The sequence below is a fragment of the Papio anubis genome, chromosome 6 (assembly GCF_008728515.1).
Source record: "Papio anubis isolate 15944 chromosome 6, Panubis1.0, whole genome shotgun sequence".
NCBI classification, from domain to species: domain Eukaryota; kingdom Metazoa; phylum Chordata; class Mammalia; order Primates; family Cercopithecidae; genus Papio; species Papio anubis.
The window spans coordinates 158,547,190-158,564,335 of NC_044981.1; the positions used below are offsets into that span (position 1 = coordinate 158,547,190).

Consider the following 17,146-nt stretch of genomic DNA (forward strand, 5'->3'; position numbering starts at 1 on the left):
AAAATGCAACATTTATTATGAAAATAATTCAATGAAAATGAGGTATAATAGTTCTAAATTACACATCTAGTATGATATTTAAAAATGTGTGGTATTATGGCAGTAATCATACTGGCACACAGTTCTGAAAAAAAAAATAGAAACCAATAATAAAACTTTTCCTAAGCCATTATGACCATGTTATTTTTTCCTCCATATCAACTGGTATAGATTTTTATCTATATATTAATAATCTGTTATATGAAATGCAAATTAAGCACATTTTTATTTAAGAAAATTACAAATGTTACAGTTTGCTACAAAGTTATTGTCAGAACCACTTAATTTGAATACATGTTATTTGTAGAAATGGCAATCGACTGCATACAAATTATGGCAAATTGATTGCAGTCTTTGTGGAAAAGGTTGGAGAATGCCACCTTCCGAAATCAAACCTAGTAAAAGTCAACACATTATAACAACTGTGGTCATAATAACCACAATTTATTGATCTCTTACAATGACAGGCTCTGAAGTAAGCACTTTATACCCTTTATCAGATAATGCTTAAAAGAGCTTTGTATAATAGTCACTGATACATCTGTATCAAAATGTGGACACTCCTAGGGTTACAATGGTTTCATCTGGGGCCACGAGCCTGTAATACCATAATAAAAGTTCAAATCAAGTTTGTCTACTGTCTGAGCTATTGTCTACTAGGTTACATACTAAGCTTGGCCTTTTTTAAAGGAAAACTACAGAAGAATAAACCATCAGATAAAATCATTTGTAAATAAGTCACTGATGTTGACTTGGAAAATATGTAGTTAGAAATCTAGGAGATCAGGGTATAACCTCAAGTAGACATGATAGGATTACATTTGATAGATGTATAACTTCATTTCAATGCCTTGGGCATGAGCAAGTTGTGCATTTAGTAACCATTAAGAGGAGAAGTTGATTTGAAAGTGCTTGCTGGCCTGGCGCGGTGGCTCACGCCTGTAATCCCAACACTTTGGGAGGCCGAGGCAGGTGGATCACGAGGTCAGGAGATTGAGACCATCCTGGCTAACACAGTGAAATCCTGTCTCTACTGAAAAAAACTACAAAAAATTAGCTGGGCGAGGTGGCGGACACCTGTGGTCCCAGCTACTTTGGAGGCTGAGGCAGGAGAATGGCATGAACCCGGGAGGCAGAGTTTGCAGTGAGCTGAGATTGCGCCACTGCACTCCAGCCTGGGCAACAGAGCGAGACTCTGTCTCAAAAAAAAAAAAAAAAAAAAAAAGTGCTTGCTATTGCTTTTCTGACACCATTTGATGCAAAGATATGCTTTAAATACAGAAATAATTCTAGCCCAGCCTGAATGAACTCCTTTCAAGATCACATAACTCTACTTCGGACACTTTGATTATTGCTATGGTTTGGATATGGTTCATTCAGCCCCACCAAGTCTTCTGTTGAATTAGATCCCCATTGTTGGAGGTGGGGTCTGGTGGGACGTGTTTGGATCCTGGGGGAGGATCCCTCATGAATGGCTTGGTGCCCTTTCCAAGGGAGTGACAGACTTCTCATTGTTGGTTCTCCTGAGAACCGGTTGTTGAAAGGAGCCTGGCACCTCCTCCTCTCTCTCATTTCCTCTTTCCCCATGGACCTCTGCCCAGATGACTCCTCTTCACCTTCCACCATGAGTGGCAGCAGCCCGAGGCCCTCCCCCAGAAGCAGATGCCAGCGCCATGCTTCTTGTACTGCCTGCAGGACTGTGAACCAGATAAGCCTCTTTTCCTTATAAAGTACCCAGCCTTAGGTATTCCTTGATAGCAACACAGACTAAACAATTATCAATGTCTGTTCCACATTTGAGCCCCCTTTCAATAAAACTATGATATACACACACATATATGCACACAGACAGACAGATGTATATATCAAAGTGTGTATAGTCTTCTGTAGAACACTGTGGAAGGTGTGCCGTCATCTACTGCTGTTCAACAGACCACCCCAAATGTTAGCGGATTAAATAGTTTTTAGTTTTTTAAAATTAATTTTACTGGTAAATTTAGACAGGATTAAATTTAAGCAGCATTTGCTGGGCACTGCTTTCCTCGGCGCTGCTTGGCAACAGCTGGGGAGGTTTAAAAGCTGGGAGGTGGAGTTGTCTGAAAGCTCACTTGTTCCCAATCACGGTTGTTGTCGATGCAAAGACAAACTGCTGGGAGCTGGTACACCTGGGTTCCTCAGCCATCTCTCTCTCTCAATTTCCATGCGGCCTTTCCCTCTGGTCTCTCCAGCATGAAGTGGTAGGAAACTCGGGCATTTAAAATGTTATTTGGGGCCTATTAGTGTACAGGTCACCAAAAGAGAGGAATTCAGATGCTACTTTGCCTTTTATGATTTAGCTTCAGAAGTAACAGCGTAAGTTCTACTGTTTTCTATTCTTTAGAAACAAGTCACTAAGTCTGACCTAGGTCTGTGGGGAGGGGAATTAGAATCACTTTATTTTTTCTTTTTTTTTGTTTTGAAATGGAGTTTCTTTCTTGTCGCCCAGGCTGGAGTACAATGGCACGGTCTTGGCTCACTGCCACCTCCGCCTCTTGGGTTCAAGCGATTCTCTGGCCTCAGACTCCCAAGTAGCTGGGATTACAGGCACCCACCACCATGCCTGGCTATTTTTTTTTTTTTTTTTTTTTGTATTTTTCTGTAGAGACAGGATTTCACCATCTTGGTCAGGCTGGTCTTGAACTCCTGACCTCAGGTGCCACCCACCTCGGCCTCCCAAAGTGCTGGGATTACAGGGGTGAGCCACCATGCCCGGCCTAGAACCACATTTTTGATGTGAGTATTTATGAACCTGCAGACACATTTTTAAACAACCATGCAAGGATGAATAGCTTGGTAACACTGAGGGAGGTGGAGTTAGTGGGGAGCTGCCCGAGAAGAACAGTAGTGATGAAAGAAAGCAACAAGGATGAGACAGGGACAGAGTAGAGGGCAAGAGGGAAAGTCATGCAGCTGAGAGGGAAGATATGAATAGCATGGAACGTTGGGAGGCTGAGGTGGGTGGATCACCTGAGGTCAGGAGTTCAAGACCAGCCTGGCCAACATGGTGAAACCCCATCTCTACTAAAAATACGAAAATTAACCCAGCATAATGGTATGCACCTGTAGTCCCAGCTACTCAGGAGGCTGAGACAGGAGAATCACTTGAACCTGGGAGGTGGGGGTTGCAACCAGCCAAGATCACACCACTGCCCTCCAGCCTGGGTGACAGAGTGAGACTCTGTCTCAAAAAAATAAAAATGAATACCATGGAATTGGAGCTGTCCTCAGAGTATAAACCAATAAATGAACATCATGGTTCATAATCTACTTTGTATTAGATAGCTCATGAGTTCATCTCTTTAAGAACTGAGTTGCTAAAATTTAGTTCCTGAACCTGTAAACATTTGGACTCATGGCAATTCTTACCAGATGGTGGCCATTCTCTTCAACATATCTTTAGCCACAAAGCACTATTTGATGGAGAGAGTAACAGCGTTCCATTTCTTCAGCTCCTCTTAATGCTCCAACTGCCTCCAGTCCCCACCCTTCCCTTACCTCTCTCTCTTTCTAAACAGAGATTGGTTCTCACCTTTTCAAGGGGTTTAGGTTGTTATTAAGGTTTAGTTTAGCTTTGCTTTGTTTTTTGAGGTCCACCTGTCATATCTGTGACAGAATCTGCAGGAGGTACTCCAGTTGTGATCACTGGGAAGAAAATACGGGGAAATCAGACTAACCAGTAGTTCTCGGTAGATCATTGCATGGCTTCTAAGGAACCACAATTTAAACAGTGCATGATAACCAGTATTAATGGATTATAGCCCCTAAATTGTAGCAATTGTGACTTTGTAGACTCCTAAGCATCTTCCAGTTTGGGTAACCTTTCTATTATTTACTTTCTGGCGATCTGTCAGTCACAGTGTGCATTTAGTCCCATACGTGTGGCTGACATACCCTATCCTAGAGTGGCTACTTGTTTAGGACATTTCCATTGACCCTGCATGTTCCCTAAGAGGAAACACAAGGCCTTGCTGAGAAGGCTCTCAAGCTTCGCCCCCATGCAGTGTAGTCTGCACTTCTAGTTTTGTGGTTTACTTCTCATAGAGCCATAGGCCATAATTATTCAGCTATAATGAACCTCACAATGCATCAACACATTCTTCTCCATTTATATTTGCTTTTATTTAAATGAATATATTTTATTTAAATGAATATATTTCATTTAAATAAAAGCAAATATGCGTTTGCAAGATGTTCACAAGAATTATAATAACAGAAATGAAATAAACATTTCTTTTATTTAAATAAAAGCAAACCTAAATGGAGAAAAATGCACTGACTATGGTTCATGACTGAACTATAGTCTTTTTTTTTTTTTTGAGACAGAGTCTCGCACTGTTGCCCAGGCTGGAGTGCAGTGACCAATCTCAGCCCACTACAAACTCCACCTCCTGGGTTCAAGCAATCCTCCCACCTCAGCCTCACAAATAGCTGAGATTACAGGCATGTACCCAGCTAATTTTTTTTTTTTTTCATTTTTCAGAGAGATGGGGTCTCATAATGTTGCCTAGGCTGGTCTCAAACTCCTAGGCTCAAACAATTCTACTGCCTTGGCCTCCCCAAATGGTGGGATTATAGGCATGGCCCACTGTGCCTGGCTGAACCATAGCCCTTTTAAGCATTGAATGCATTTAAAATATTTTCATTGTTCTATCAATAAAATATCCACATTTAAATGCATGCCTTATAATTAATACTACTCACTATTAAATACTAAATTAGAACTGATTCTCTAAAGGATCTTCATATATTGTACATTGTGCTAAGTAATATGAGTTCTAATTGCTTAATATAAAATTACTTAATGGCACTTATAATTCTTGTAAACATCAGTATACGTTTTAATAAAATGGTAGAAGCACATGGAGAAATGGTTCTTTGATTGTTAAAATAGTTCATTTTCATAAGCAGGTAAGAAATTAGTAAGTTAGATAACTGTTAGTCCATTTTCATGCTGCTGAAAAAGACATACGCAAAATCAGGAAGAAAAAGAGGCTTCACTGGACTTACAGTTCCACATGACTGGCGAGGCCTCAGAATCATGGCGGAAAGTGAAAGGCACTGCTTACATGGTGGTGGCAAGAGAAAAATGAGGAGGAAGCAAAAGCAGAAACCCCTGATAAACCCATCAGATCTCGTGAGACTTATTCACCATCATGATAAAGCACAGGAAAGACCAGCCAACATGATTCAATGACCTCTCCCTGGGACCCTCCAGCAACACATGGGAATTTTGGGAGCGACAATTCAAGTTGAGATTTGGGTGGGGACATAGCCAAACCGTATCAATAACCCTGAGGAAAAAATGACAATGCTAGGATCCAGAAAATAGAGACGTTTTTGAATAAGAAAAATCTTCAGATATACAGTTAGATGATCCCAACAGAACATCCTTCAGTTTTGAAAGCCAAGGAAGCTTCATTGAGTCCTGTGTCTGCATAAATGATCAGTGACATTTCAAAATTCACTGATGTGCAGTCTTTGCTTCACCAATGGACAAATGGAGATGAACAGAGGTCAACGGATATGGACATAGACGGAGAAGGAGTTACAGACAGACTCCTGAACTCTCAATCCAGCTTCTCAAACTGTCCAGCATATAGTTGCTATCGACTCAATTGTCCTTTGGAAAGGATGAAATCTCAGATAGTGTCAAAGTTCACTTTACATAGTAACCCATTTTGTCTCCCCTCTAATATTTTGAAAAGGTAACGGCAACAAAAAAGGGTCCTCAATTTTCTAGGAAGATTGACAAGAAGGAAGCAGTAGGAAGAGAAAGGCAGGAAAACCTTCATACTGGATCATCCATTTCCAGCGATTATAGATAACAGAGAGTTGCTGATAAAGATAGAATTTCAATCAACCACTAAGCAGATTCCCACTGAGGAACACACTGGAGAAACACAAACAGTCAAGACAGAAGACCACCAGATGGCTGATGTTAATAACCCAATAAATACAAGACAATAGTGGCACTTCTACCCAGTTCTAAATGAACACCTCATTTGTATGTTGTGTTCCGAGTTTTAGGGAAGGCAAAACACCAATTCTAATTTACCTTTATTCACACTTTGCCAGGGATGCAAGGAAGGCAGAAAAAATTGTACAAAATAATATTTTGTTTTTGTTCCCTGTAAGACTCTCTTTTACTCTTTTTGTTCCTTAGGCCATCGTTCCACCACAACCACACTACGGACTGTGCAACTGCTGTCTCAGCCTTCAAAACACCTCAACTTCAACATGCTGAGATTACGTCTATTATGCTAATGAACTTTTAAGTAGAAACCCCCAAACAGGAACGAACAAACGAAAAAGAAGTAATGCACCACCTCCCGGGTGCTTCCCAGAGCAGTTCCCTGCTGGCTGCTGCGGGGTTCCTGTAGGAGCCTCCTCCCTGCTGGGCATGTCCTCAACCCCCAGTCATCAATTCTAGCTCAGCCTGTGCATCTCAGCTCAACCTCTAATCTCCCCAGGGTAGATTCCAAGCAGCTGCCCTGTTTCATGTCCTCTTAACATCCTCTTTTCTTTCTCATCTTCCTTCTTGACAAGTCCAAGGTCATCAGGACTGGGCAGAGCTCCATCAAAGCAGGGAATGTTGATTTTATACACTGGAGCTGAGCAGACTGTCTGGCACAGAACAAGTGGCCAGTAGGATTAGGGAATGCATCAACCTTAATTTTCTATTCCTTTATTCCTGTCATTTCCTGTACCTCACAAAATGTTTCCAACCTTGCCAATATCACCACCTGTGAAAATCTCACCACCCACCCCTTGGGCTTCACCTCCTCCACGAAGTCCTCTTTGATCACCTTTGCGTTTTCTGAACTCCATAAGCACTTTCTGTGCATGTTTCATGTCACTCATGAAATACTAACTTGTGTTATTTCTCTGCCCTGTTCACAGGGAAGTCCTTGCATGGTCCTTCACATCCAGCCTTATCAGCATTTAGGTCCTGGTATAAAAATCATTGTTTGCTTACATGTTTCACTCCATCCCCAATTTTTCCCAAACTATGAAAGCAGTGAATTCAGTACTCATTTTTCTACCCTAATGCTTGGCACAGAAGAGATGCTTGGTAAGCTTTTTACTTGCTCTGCGGAATCTGAATTGCAGTGATTTCTGTGAAGTCTTTTCTACTCGGCTAGATTCCTACATCCTGAAGGTCAGTCTTTGTTTTCTGCATAGTGACTAGCACAACAAATCAGTGTGTTATAAAAATTATCTACATTTCTTTCAATGGAAAGATGCAAATTTTAAATTTGATCTTTGGCTTTTCCACTCTTGAAACATAAACACTTTCTCTGTACCTTGTAAATAATACACACGTAGGATGATCACCACTGAAGTTATTTTCCCAAGCCCTGAGTATTAAGGGGAATGACGACTGCCTACTTGAGGAAGCTCAGATGATCCGAGGATCCCAAACTATGGTCCTTTCTCCAAGAAACGTTAGTGGAAGGGAGTGTTTCACCACATGTGGGTCAACAGCACCTGACATTGTCTCAGTTGTGATTTGATTCTCCATGTGCTTATAATTTCCATCCTAAATCTCAAGTTTGGGAAATTGGCTTTAAGGGATTTTTGCCACATATATCTTAAAAACTAAATTTTACTGTGGCTCTTGATAACTTTTTGAGAGCTAGCTTGACCTGAGTAAGAGAGATGATAGCTTCTTAATGACCGCCATCAAGGCATGATGAAGTACGTGTCTCCGGGAGCCATCAATCACCTGCTGGAAGGACCAGGAGGGCTGTTTCCCAGCCAAGAAGCAGGCCTCAATCTCTTGGCCCATTACTCTCACGTCTTCCTTCTATTCTCACTCCATTAGGCTCCTGTGTATCTGCACCGAGGCTATCTCAGAGTGACCTCCCATCTCTAATCCCTGATATTTCCATTTGGGTCTAATCTACCATCCCGATTGAAACATTCGGGAATGTTTACAGCAGTATTTAATCTTTCTTTGCTCTGGTTCTCAGAATCTCATTTATAAATCTATTTGAAATTATCTTTTTTGTATCTATTGCTGTCTTCTCCGGTAGATCGATATGTACTCTCTCCTAATCTAAAACCTAGTGGTCTAGAAGCACACTTCTTTCCGAGTAATCGAGATAAAGTGCTTGGTTGTCTCTTTGTTGTCAGGGCCTTTGTCTAAACCTGCAATGCAACCATCAATACAGCCTCGGACTGACACGTTTGACTTGTGAATCATTCTATGGAAAGGCAAAACAAATGAAGAAGTAAGACTTTTGAAGCCTCTGGGGTTTATAAACAGGTTTTAAATTCCTCATATTTGAGTATGTTGTAGTAATACGCATGATTTTGTTCTACTTTATATAAAGTATGATGCAAAGTATTCTATAGAATAGAGAATCACAGATCATCAAGTGTGAAAAACAGCTGACATTCACCTTGACTAGGAGTTTCCTGGAACAGGGAAGCACGAAGCATCTTCGACAGTTAAAAAACGTATTTTGGAAGCTGCATATTGCAGGAAAGATGGCGTCATAGACTAAACCAAGGTCGTGTTCTGTGATAGCAGTGTGGACACTGTTATTTGACATGTGCAGGTTCTCTGCTACAGGCACACTGGTTCTGGCACCTGGTTTTCTTTCTCTGGAGATTAATTTCTGATGTAGCAGTTTACAAGGAGTGTGATAGCAGTGTGGACACTGTTATTTGACATGTGCAGATTCTCTGCTACAGGCACACTGGTTCCGACACCTGGTTTTCTTTCTCTGGAGATTAATTTTTCATGTAGCAGTTTACAAGGAGTCTTTAACACTACCATGAAGATGGCTGTTAATTCAGTTTTCCACCAAGTTATAAAAGAGCCCTGGCCGGGCGCGGTGGCTCAAGCCTGTAATCCCAGCACTTTAGGAGGCCGAGACCGGTGGATCACGAGGTCAGAAGATCGAGACCATCCTGGCTAACCCAGTAAAACCCCGTCTCTACTAAAAAATACAAAAAAAAAAAAAAAAAAAAAAACCCAAAAAAAAAAACCTAGCCGGGCGAGGTGACGGGCGCCTGTAGTCCCAGCTACTCGGGAGGCTGAGGCAGGAGAATGGCGGGAACCCGGCAGGCGGAGCTTGCAGTGAGCTGAGATCCGGCCACTGCACTCCAGCCTGGGTGACAGAGTGAGACTCCGTCTCAAAAAAAAAAAAAAAAAAAAAAAAAAAGAGCCCTGATGAGAAAGAAGTTATGTCATGGTTATCTCACAGAAAAAAGAGAACTAAATTGAGGTTAGGGTTCATACCCTCAAAGATATTCAGAGATTCTTAAAAAATTACCTTAATTTTTATAGCACGCTTAAAAAATTGACACTTTTTTTCTTGGGCAACTAATGAGTTTCCATATATCAATGAAATTTTGATTCAAATTTGTAAGATTTAAACTAATTCTGTAAAAAAAAAAAAATCTATCTTCTAATTTTAACCTTAACCATTCAAAAAAGAACATTTTTTGTTATCAAGTACTCAAAACTTGGTTTAGAAATAAGCTGTCCTTGAGTCTGAATGCTGGATCAGGTTTTTGAAAAATGTTCTAAGAAAATTTTCTAGTTTGTCACCCCAAATTGCATCTCAGACAACACAGAACACTTTGTCACGCTTAGACACCATTCAATCATAATCTGAGCTTGACTTCAAAGTTTTCAGAATTCAATTTTGTTTAGAATTAAGAAAATATGACTGTGGAGAACAACGTAAGGGCAGGCAGAGCATTTCTCTTCAGGCAAACACCAGGGCACAAGGGAAAGGGGAGTGAATGAGCCCATTTGTCTTTTACCTCTGTTTTCATTTTCTGCTCTCTACATGTAAGTGTCCAGCTGCACCTTTGACCACAATGGGACCTCTGAAAGGCCACAAAAGCTGGAATTGCTTAAATATATATTTGGAGATGTTTGTGCTGATAGTTATTACACAGTGCAGACGAGCATGGACAACATGAGAATATGGAGACCACAGCTCCCAGGATGTGCAAAAAAACACTGTCATTTGTGACTATCTCAGGGACACTTTTCAATCCAAGGTCTTTTTTTAAAAAACAAAAGCAAACCAACCTTTTATTGTTATTAGATACCAGAAAACAAACAAACAAACAAAGACAAACATACAGGTCACACATGAAACCATCCTGAGAAATTCTGAGTCTCATTTTCTGTGATTCTAATGAAGTCTAAAACAACAATAAAAACAAACAAAAGAAATGCAGACTCCTTGGAGGATAGTAATTTGATCCAACTAAAACATGATTAAGAAACTTTTTGGACATAAAATATGGAAATGACTTCTGATATAAATCAAAATTGCTCAGTATTAGGAGATATATTTGCTATTAATTTGGTTTCAGTTAATGTCTCTCAAGAACATGAAATCAGAGGTACAGACATGAATATTAACTTGTATTCAAACTAATGTTCCAGTTGGCATATACTGAGCCTAAGAGGGAGAAAGTGTGAAAAATAGATTGCAGGTTGAATAAGATGAAAACACTCTATTTATTATACTGAGTTTAATAGTTACATTATTTATTACAGTTCAGGGGATAGTTTTAAGTATCTAATTTCATTTGAAATAAATCTTGGAGTTATTGTAAGAGGTCCTACGCTACTGCTTCTGATAAGAAAAAAAAAATGTTTGATGTATAAGAGTTGAACTCCAGTCAAAATCAAATAATCTAAAAAAGAAAATACTATTTTACATAACACTTCAGGTAAATTCTGCCTCTCAAAAATATATGATATATAAAAAATATGATAGGTTGTGCAGTAGGAAATCAACACCCTTCAACAAGAATTTCTTTAAAATGACCCTTAAAGTCATTTATTACTTTGAAGACATCATTTAAATTTTCTTTCTTTTTTATTTGAGGAAATTCCCCCATCCTAAGCCCTACTGTGTGACTGTCAGGTGTGAGAGAACAGGCAAGGTTCCTGTAGTTGGCTAAGAGGCTCCTCATTACTGGAAAAGCACAGCCAAAGCCAGAGGTCTCGGAGGGGAGCATTTGATGACAGCAGAGCTCAGTGTTACAAGTTACAATTCAGAACTCAGAAATAATGCTCAGACACTAGGACTCTGGGGTTTTCCTTAGTCTATGCGTGCCCAAGTAAGAGAAACACACACCCCCCAGTACACATGCAAACACAAATTATTGCTCTGAAGTTTTTAAGGCCAGTGTGTCCAATCTTCTGGCTTCCCTGGGTCACATAGGAAGAAGAAGAATTGTCTCGGGCCACACATAAAATACACTAACACTAAAAATAGCTGCTGAACTGAAAAAAAAAATCACACACAAAAAAATCTCATAAGAGAGTTTACAAATTTGTGTTGGGTCACATTCAAAGCTATCCTTGGCGACATACAGTGCCGCAGGTTGAACGAGCTTGGTTTAAGGTATCATAGGTAAATTGTAAAATGAAGATTGACACAGAATAACTAAAGTCTAATGCCATATCCGAAGTCAAGTTAGTTTCACTAATGGAGAAAATCCTAATTGATTTCACCCCCTTTTTAATCTCAAGCCTATATCCTTTGAGTTGACTGGAATTCTTTTGATAAAAAGGTAAGAACAAATAGTATGCTCCCTCCTAAAGTAACAGCGATTGGCGTACAGCTGAATTGGGTTCAGGTTTCTCTGTCTATAGGAGAGTTAGGGTCAAGTTTGTATTTGTACTCTTAAAAACCACGGGTAAATTTTACAGCTATTTAAAATGATCTACCAAGATTATCTTTAAGTGTATAAATATTAATTAATTAAGAATATATTAGGAATGCTGCTATTTTAAATTCTAAGTACATGGATATTTTGTCTAAGTGATAGAAATTCAAAATTTTAATAAACTTAAAATATATAAAATAAATTATATATAGGGTCCAAAATACCATCAAAACCTTGACTTTAGAAAATACAGGAGTCAGAGTTTATATTTAGCTGCATTGGGAAAATGCAATCCAGAAAAATGGTTTTAAGAGAGAGTGAAAGAGTTCAGCTCACACTGAGCACTGAACTTGGGCTAGCTATTGATATGGTTAGTCCTGTAACCCTCAGTCCCTTCACTTAACAGACGTTTAGTTGGTGTTTATTAAATATGGCAGAAAAAATATAGTTGGATATGATGCTTCCTTTTCCTACCTTAATAAGAATATCTTTGAGGTATTTATGATCCTGAATTCCCTGTTTAAATACAAATTTAGCTATACTCCAAAATATCTGCTATGTGGTACCCTTTCATTGTTGCTTGTTCCCTTATTTCTATTTAGCTCTTTACATTCACTCAGTGATTTGCATGTCCACGTGTAACAGATTTTTAGAGTTATATTTTTGCTATTGATATTTAAATTTCTTTCTTTTTTTTTTTTTTTGAGACGGAGTCTCGCTCTTTCGCCCAGACTGGAGTGCAGTGGCCGGATCTCAGCTCACTGCAAGCTCCGCCTCCTGGGTTCACGCCATTCTCCCGCCTCAGCCTCCCGAGTAGCTGGGACCACAGGCGCCCGCCACCTCGCCCGGCTAATTTTTTGTATTTTTTAGTAGAGACGGGGTTTCACCGTGTTAGCCAGCATGGTCTCGATCTCCTGACCTCGTGATCCGCCCGTCTCGGCCTCCCAAAGTGCTGGGATTACAGGCTTGAGCCACCGCGCCCGGCCGATATTTAAATTTCTTAAGGTCCTAAAACATGATCAGTTGTTGATATCCTCCAGTTGCCAAGTGACTCTATCCTGATGTCGTGGGCTCACTGGTGGTATGAATCAGATGCATCCTTCCTAAGCTTGTACTGCAGGAGCCTCCAACTCTGCAGAGAGCTGTGTTACTCTCTCTCCCACCATGGTGTTACATTTATCTACGTATTTTGTTAATTCTGACAATGTTTCCTTAGTATATTTTGAATCCATGTTACTAAGATTATACCATTTTAAACTGCTTTATCTTCCTGGGTTACTAAACCTTTCTATCCCCAGAACCTCAAAAGTCTATTTTTCCTGGGATTCTGAACATATTTTTTCTCAAAATCTTGAAAGTCTCTTTTTTAGTAATGTTTCCACCCTCCCCTAAGAATCTATTTTATGTGCAATTAAAATGGTTTCAACAGCATTCTTGAGATAATACTTGCCTGGATTATTACCTTCCATTCTTTTACTTTTGATGTTTTTCTGCTCACCTCTTTTACGTATGTCTTTTGTAACCTGCGTAAAGCTAGATTCTCTTCCTTTAACCCAGTCTAAGAGTCATTGTCTTTTAAACTTCAGTTAGTGCATTTCCATTTCTTTTCCTTTCTGTTACATGAGGTTTTACTTGTGCCATTTTTGTGTGTGCTACTTAAGTTGTCCCACTTTCCTATATTTCACCCCCTCTCTTTTTTTTTTTTTTTTTCCGTCTCCCAATTTGGCATTTTGTATTTTAGTTCAATCGCTTGAATGGTTATACTAGACAATGGAGGTTCACCTCTAACTTTGAGGGTTCAATGTTGACAGTGACTAGACTGACCAGGTGAATGGGCCAGGAATTGCTTCCCGGGAGGTCCCCAGCCTGAGGTTCCAATAAGGGTGAGGAAGATAATGACCTTGGCACAGGGACCATGACCTTTGAGGACATAGCTGGCTGCTCTCCTGGAGAAGGGGCTTTCTACTAGGCCCAAAGGAGCATGGTCCATGCAGACTACTGAAGACCTTTGAACTCAAGCCCTCACTGGGACTTGAGGCCACTCCCCGCTCCCCGCAACCACTGTGGCCACACAGCTGGAATTGATGAGGGGCCACGGTACTGAACAGCAAGGACTTGAATACAGAGAAGACAGGGAGGCCCAGCTGTGAACCTATAAACACATGGTGTTTGGAAAGGTCTTGAGAAGCAGCAGCCATTATTTACTGCCAGAAAATTCACCAGGCAAGTCCCATATGTGCTAGGAGTGTGAGGAATTACACACGTCCTACAAGTGCTGCAATGATAAGAAAGTGTCTAAAACTCCCCCCCCATTCGGCACCAGGATCTTCTATGCAAGGAGAGGTCTTTTGAGTACAGGGAAGATGAAGAAACCTGGAGCCAAAGCTGTCAGCTCCTTCAGAATTCCGAAGTCCACACCACAGGAGGGATTTGTTGGGGAAGCCAGGCTGAGAAAGTTCCCACTCACTCAGCATGGAGAACTCACACCCAGGAGAGGCCGCCTATGAGAGATTCTTCAGCCACGCTCAGGCCTTAAGCATCATGAATGCTCACACTGGAGAGATGCCTGGTGAGTGCAATGAGTGTGAAGAAGCTTCATTTGTCACCGGGAACTTCATAGGCTAATAGGCCTCATGAGCATGGCCAGTTTTCCGCCGCAGATACACACTTGGGAGTGCACACCAGACATAGTTTTAAGGTTGCTGTGCACGTGCCTCCTCATCCTTGTTTAGGAACAATGTGCTCCCACCTGAGAGGCAAGCAGGAGCGTGGCCTTTGTGAGAATGCCTTTGGTCATGATGCAACCCCATGTCCAGAGCACCCCTGCCAAGGGCCATGGGGTGGCCTCAAGGGCCACAGAGGTGTGAGGCCTTCGGGGGTGATGATGTACTTTCTGACCGTCCCTGGAACCCAGGGGTAGTTGTCACCCATAGGGCTGACGGGAAGAAGCCGTCCTTCCTCTCCATCCTGATGGGGAAGCTGCTGCCTCCACATGATCAAAGAACGCAGCCTCTAGTGTCACCCACACTACCCTGGAGCGAATCCGGACTGTCTGTGCACAGAATTGGCCTAATCTGGACAAGGGGATCAAGGGGTGTCCGCTGGAAGCTTCTGGGCAAGGCTTCCTTGCCCCATGGATTTTAAAGTCTCTATGTGACAGCTGTGATGGCTTCAAACAGCCTATGAGTCCCCTTATTTGTGGACTGTGGTATCCAAAGTGGGCGGAAGGTGCCCTAGAACAAATCCCCCAAAGATACGTAGAATGACTGTATTATCAGATGAGATCGGGCATATTCAGGGTGGTGTGGCCGTAGATAGGAATGACTGTATTATGAAATTCTATCTTCCATGTTTTTTAAGTTCTCTTTTATATTTCAAATCTATTATTATGTTCTAGCAGCATTTAGGATAATTTTTTTTCAGGTCAAATTTCAGATCTAAGTTCTATTTTCTCTTTTTAGCTATGTCTTATTTGCTGTTCAGCCCATTTAGTAAACTTTGTGTCAATTATTAAAATTTATATATAATTCTAGAATTTCAGCTGTGTGTGCTTGTTTAATTCGACTGGATATTTCCAATAGTTTTCTTTTTTTTTTTTTTTTAATCTTTGTCTTATACAGTTTTATTTTTTAAACATATTAAGTATCCTTATACTCTATTCTTGATGATTTCAATTTCTATATTCTTTACTGTTTTGAATTCTGCTCACTCTTATTCACCATGGCTTGTTTCCACATATATTTTGTGGTTTTTCTGATTGTTAGTTTATGTTCCTTGAAATACTGACTGGGAAAATCATTTCAGGACTCCTTTGAAAGACAGGGCTCCTAAAGGATTTGGGCTACTCTCAGCCCAGTACCCAGGACTACAACTCATGACTGACTGCATTAAACAACATGCCAGACCCAGGACTTTCTGTGTCCCACAGGAAGAGTGAATATTGGCCCCCAACTCAGGTTTCAGTTACAGATATAACTCAAACATTATACATATACTGTTGTATATATGTATACCCTATACATACATATAATCTTGACCCTAAAAACTTGTAAGCATAAACCTATCGGGTTGTACTTACAAGTTTTTAGGGGCAAGATTATATGTATGTATATATGTATCACACATATGTATCTGTGGAAACATAGATGTATATATAATTACACTATTAGATGTAATTATATCTACATATTATGTATGCTATAATATAAACATATTACATTTGTATACATGTAAAGGTATGTAATTATACTTAAGAATGCCGCCCTAGGAAATATGCGCTTTAATTTCATCCCAGTGGGAAACTGGCAAGACTATGTGATGTCTCAAAAATCTGTGAGTGACATACAAGTCATTATTTTTCTTCAGGATTTCTTTCTTCAGGATTTGGATGGACAAAAATCTGTTCATAGCCCCTAGCCCTAGTCTGGTGGAGAGTGACTGTTTATTGTTGCCCACTGCTGTCTTGGTATCCTTCCGATCAGCCAGCAGACTGGCGAGAGAAAGCTCCTTTAATGATTCTCGCTCAAACATGGTACCTGTTGCTGTTGACAGACTCTGTTCCTTAGAGAAGATATGAATGGCCAGCTGGCTCTGACAGTTTGGGAACTAACGCTGACATTTGTGTTGGCACCATAACAGTATTTACAACTCAGGAAATGTATACAGTCAGATTACGATGGAGCCAGCGAGTTTTGAGGTTTTTTTTTTTAAAAAAATACAACAATATACATGTTAAACATGACCATAATAACAAAATTATCTTAAAAATAATTTCAGAGTGGCCGGGTGTAGTGGCTCATGCCTGTAATCCCAGCACTTTGGGAGGCCGAGGCGGGCAGATCGTGAGGTCAGGAGATCGAGACCATCCTGGCTAACACGGTGAAACCCCATCTCTACTTAAAATACAAAAAGAAAATTAGCTAGGTGTGCTGGTGGGCGCCTGTAGTCCCAGCTACTCCGGAGGCTGAGGCAGGAGAATGGCGTGAACCCGGGAAGCACGGCTTGCAGTGAGCCGAGATTGCGCCACTGCACTCCAGCCTGGGCAACAAAGTGAGACTCTAACTCAAAATAAATAAATAAATAAACAAACAAACAAACAAACAAATTCAGAACTTAGGGATTCTTTCAGGAAATATCTGCTGTCTATGAAACACATGGCATATACTTGCAAAGAGAGAAAGGATAACAAAGAACAGAGGATGGTAATTCGATTTCAGAGCCGGCCACTCATACTATATTTTGTAATAGTCCACTATGTCAGAAAACTACTAAAGAAAGGTAGAAGGAGATAAAGCAGAAAAAAAAAATCAATTTTTAATTATGGGGAATATAAATATAAAATATCACTGGAGCAGGTAAAAAGGTGAATCTTATACTTTTGTTATTTTTCTTTTGGAAGCTCTGAACTGGCTCTCCT

General features: G+C 40.4%; 1 protein-coding gene across 4 annotated transcripts in view; it reads right to left on the reverse strand.

The window, feature by feature from the left end:
* The window catches only part of PRKN (parkin RBR E3 ubiquitin protein ligase), a 1,413,696-nt gene that overhangs the window by 720,568 nt on the left and 675,982 nt on the right, over positions 1 to 17,146 (reverse strand). The window lies entirely within an intron of this gene.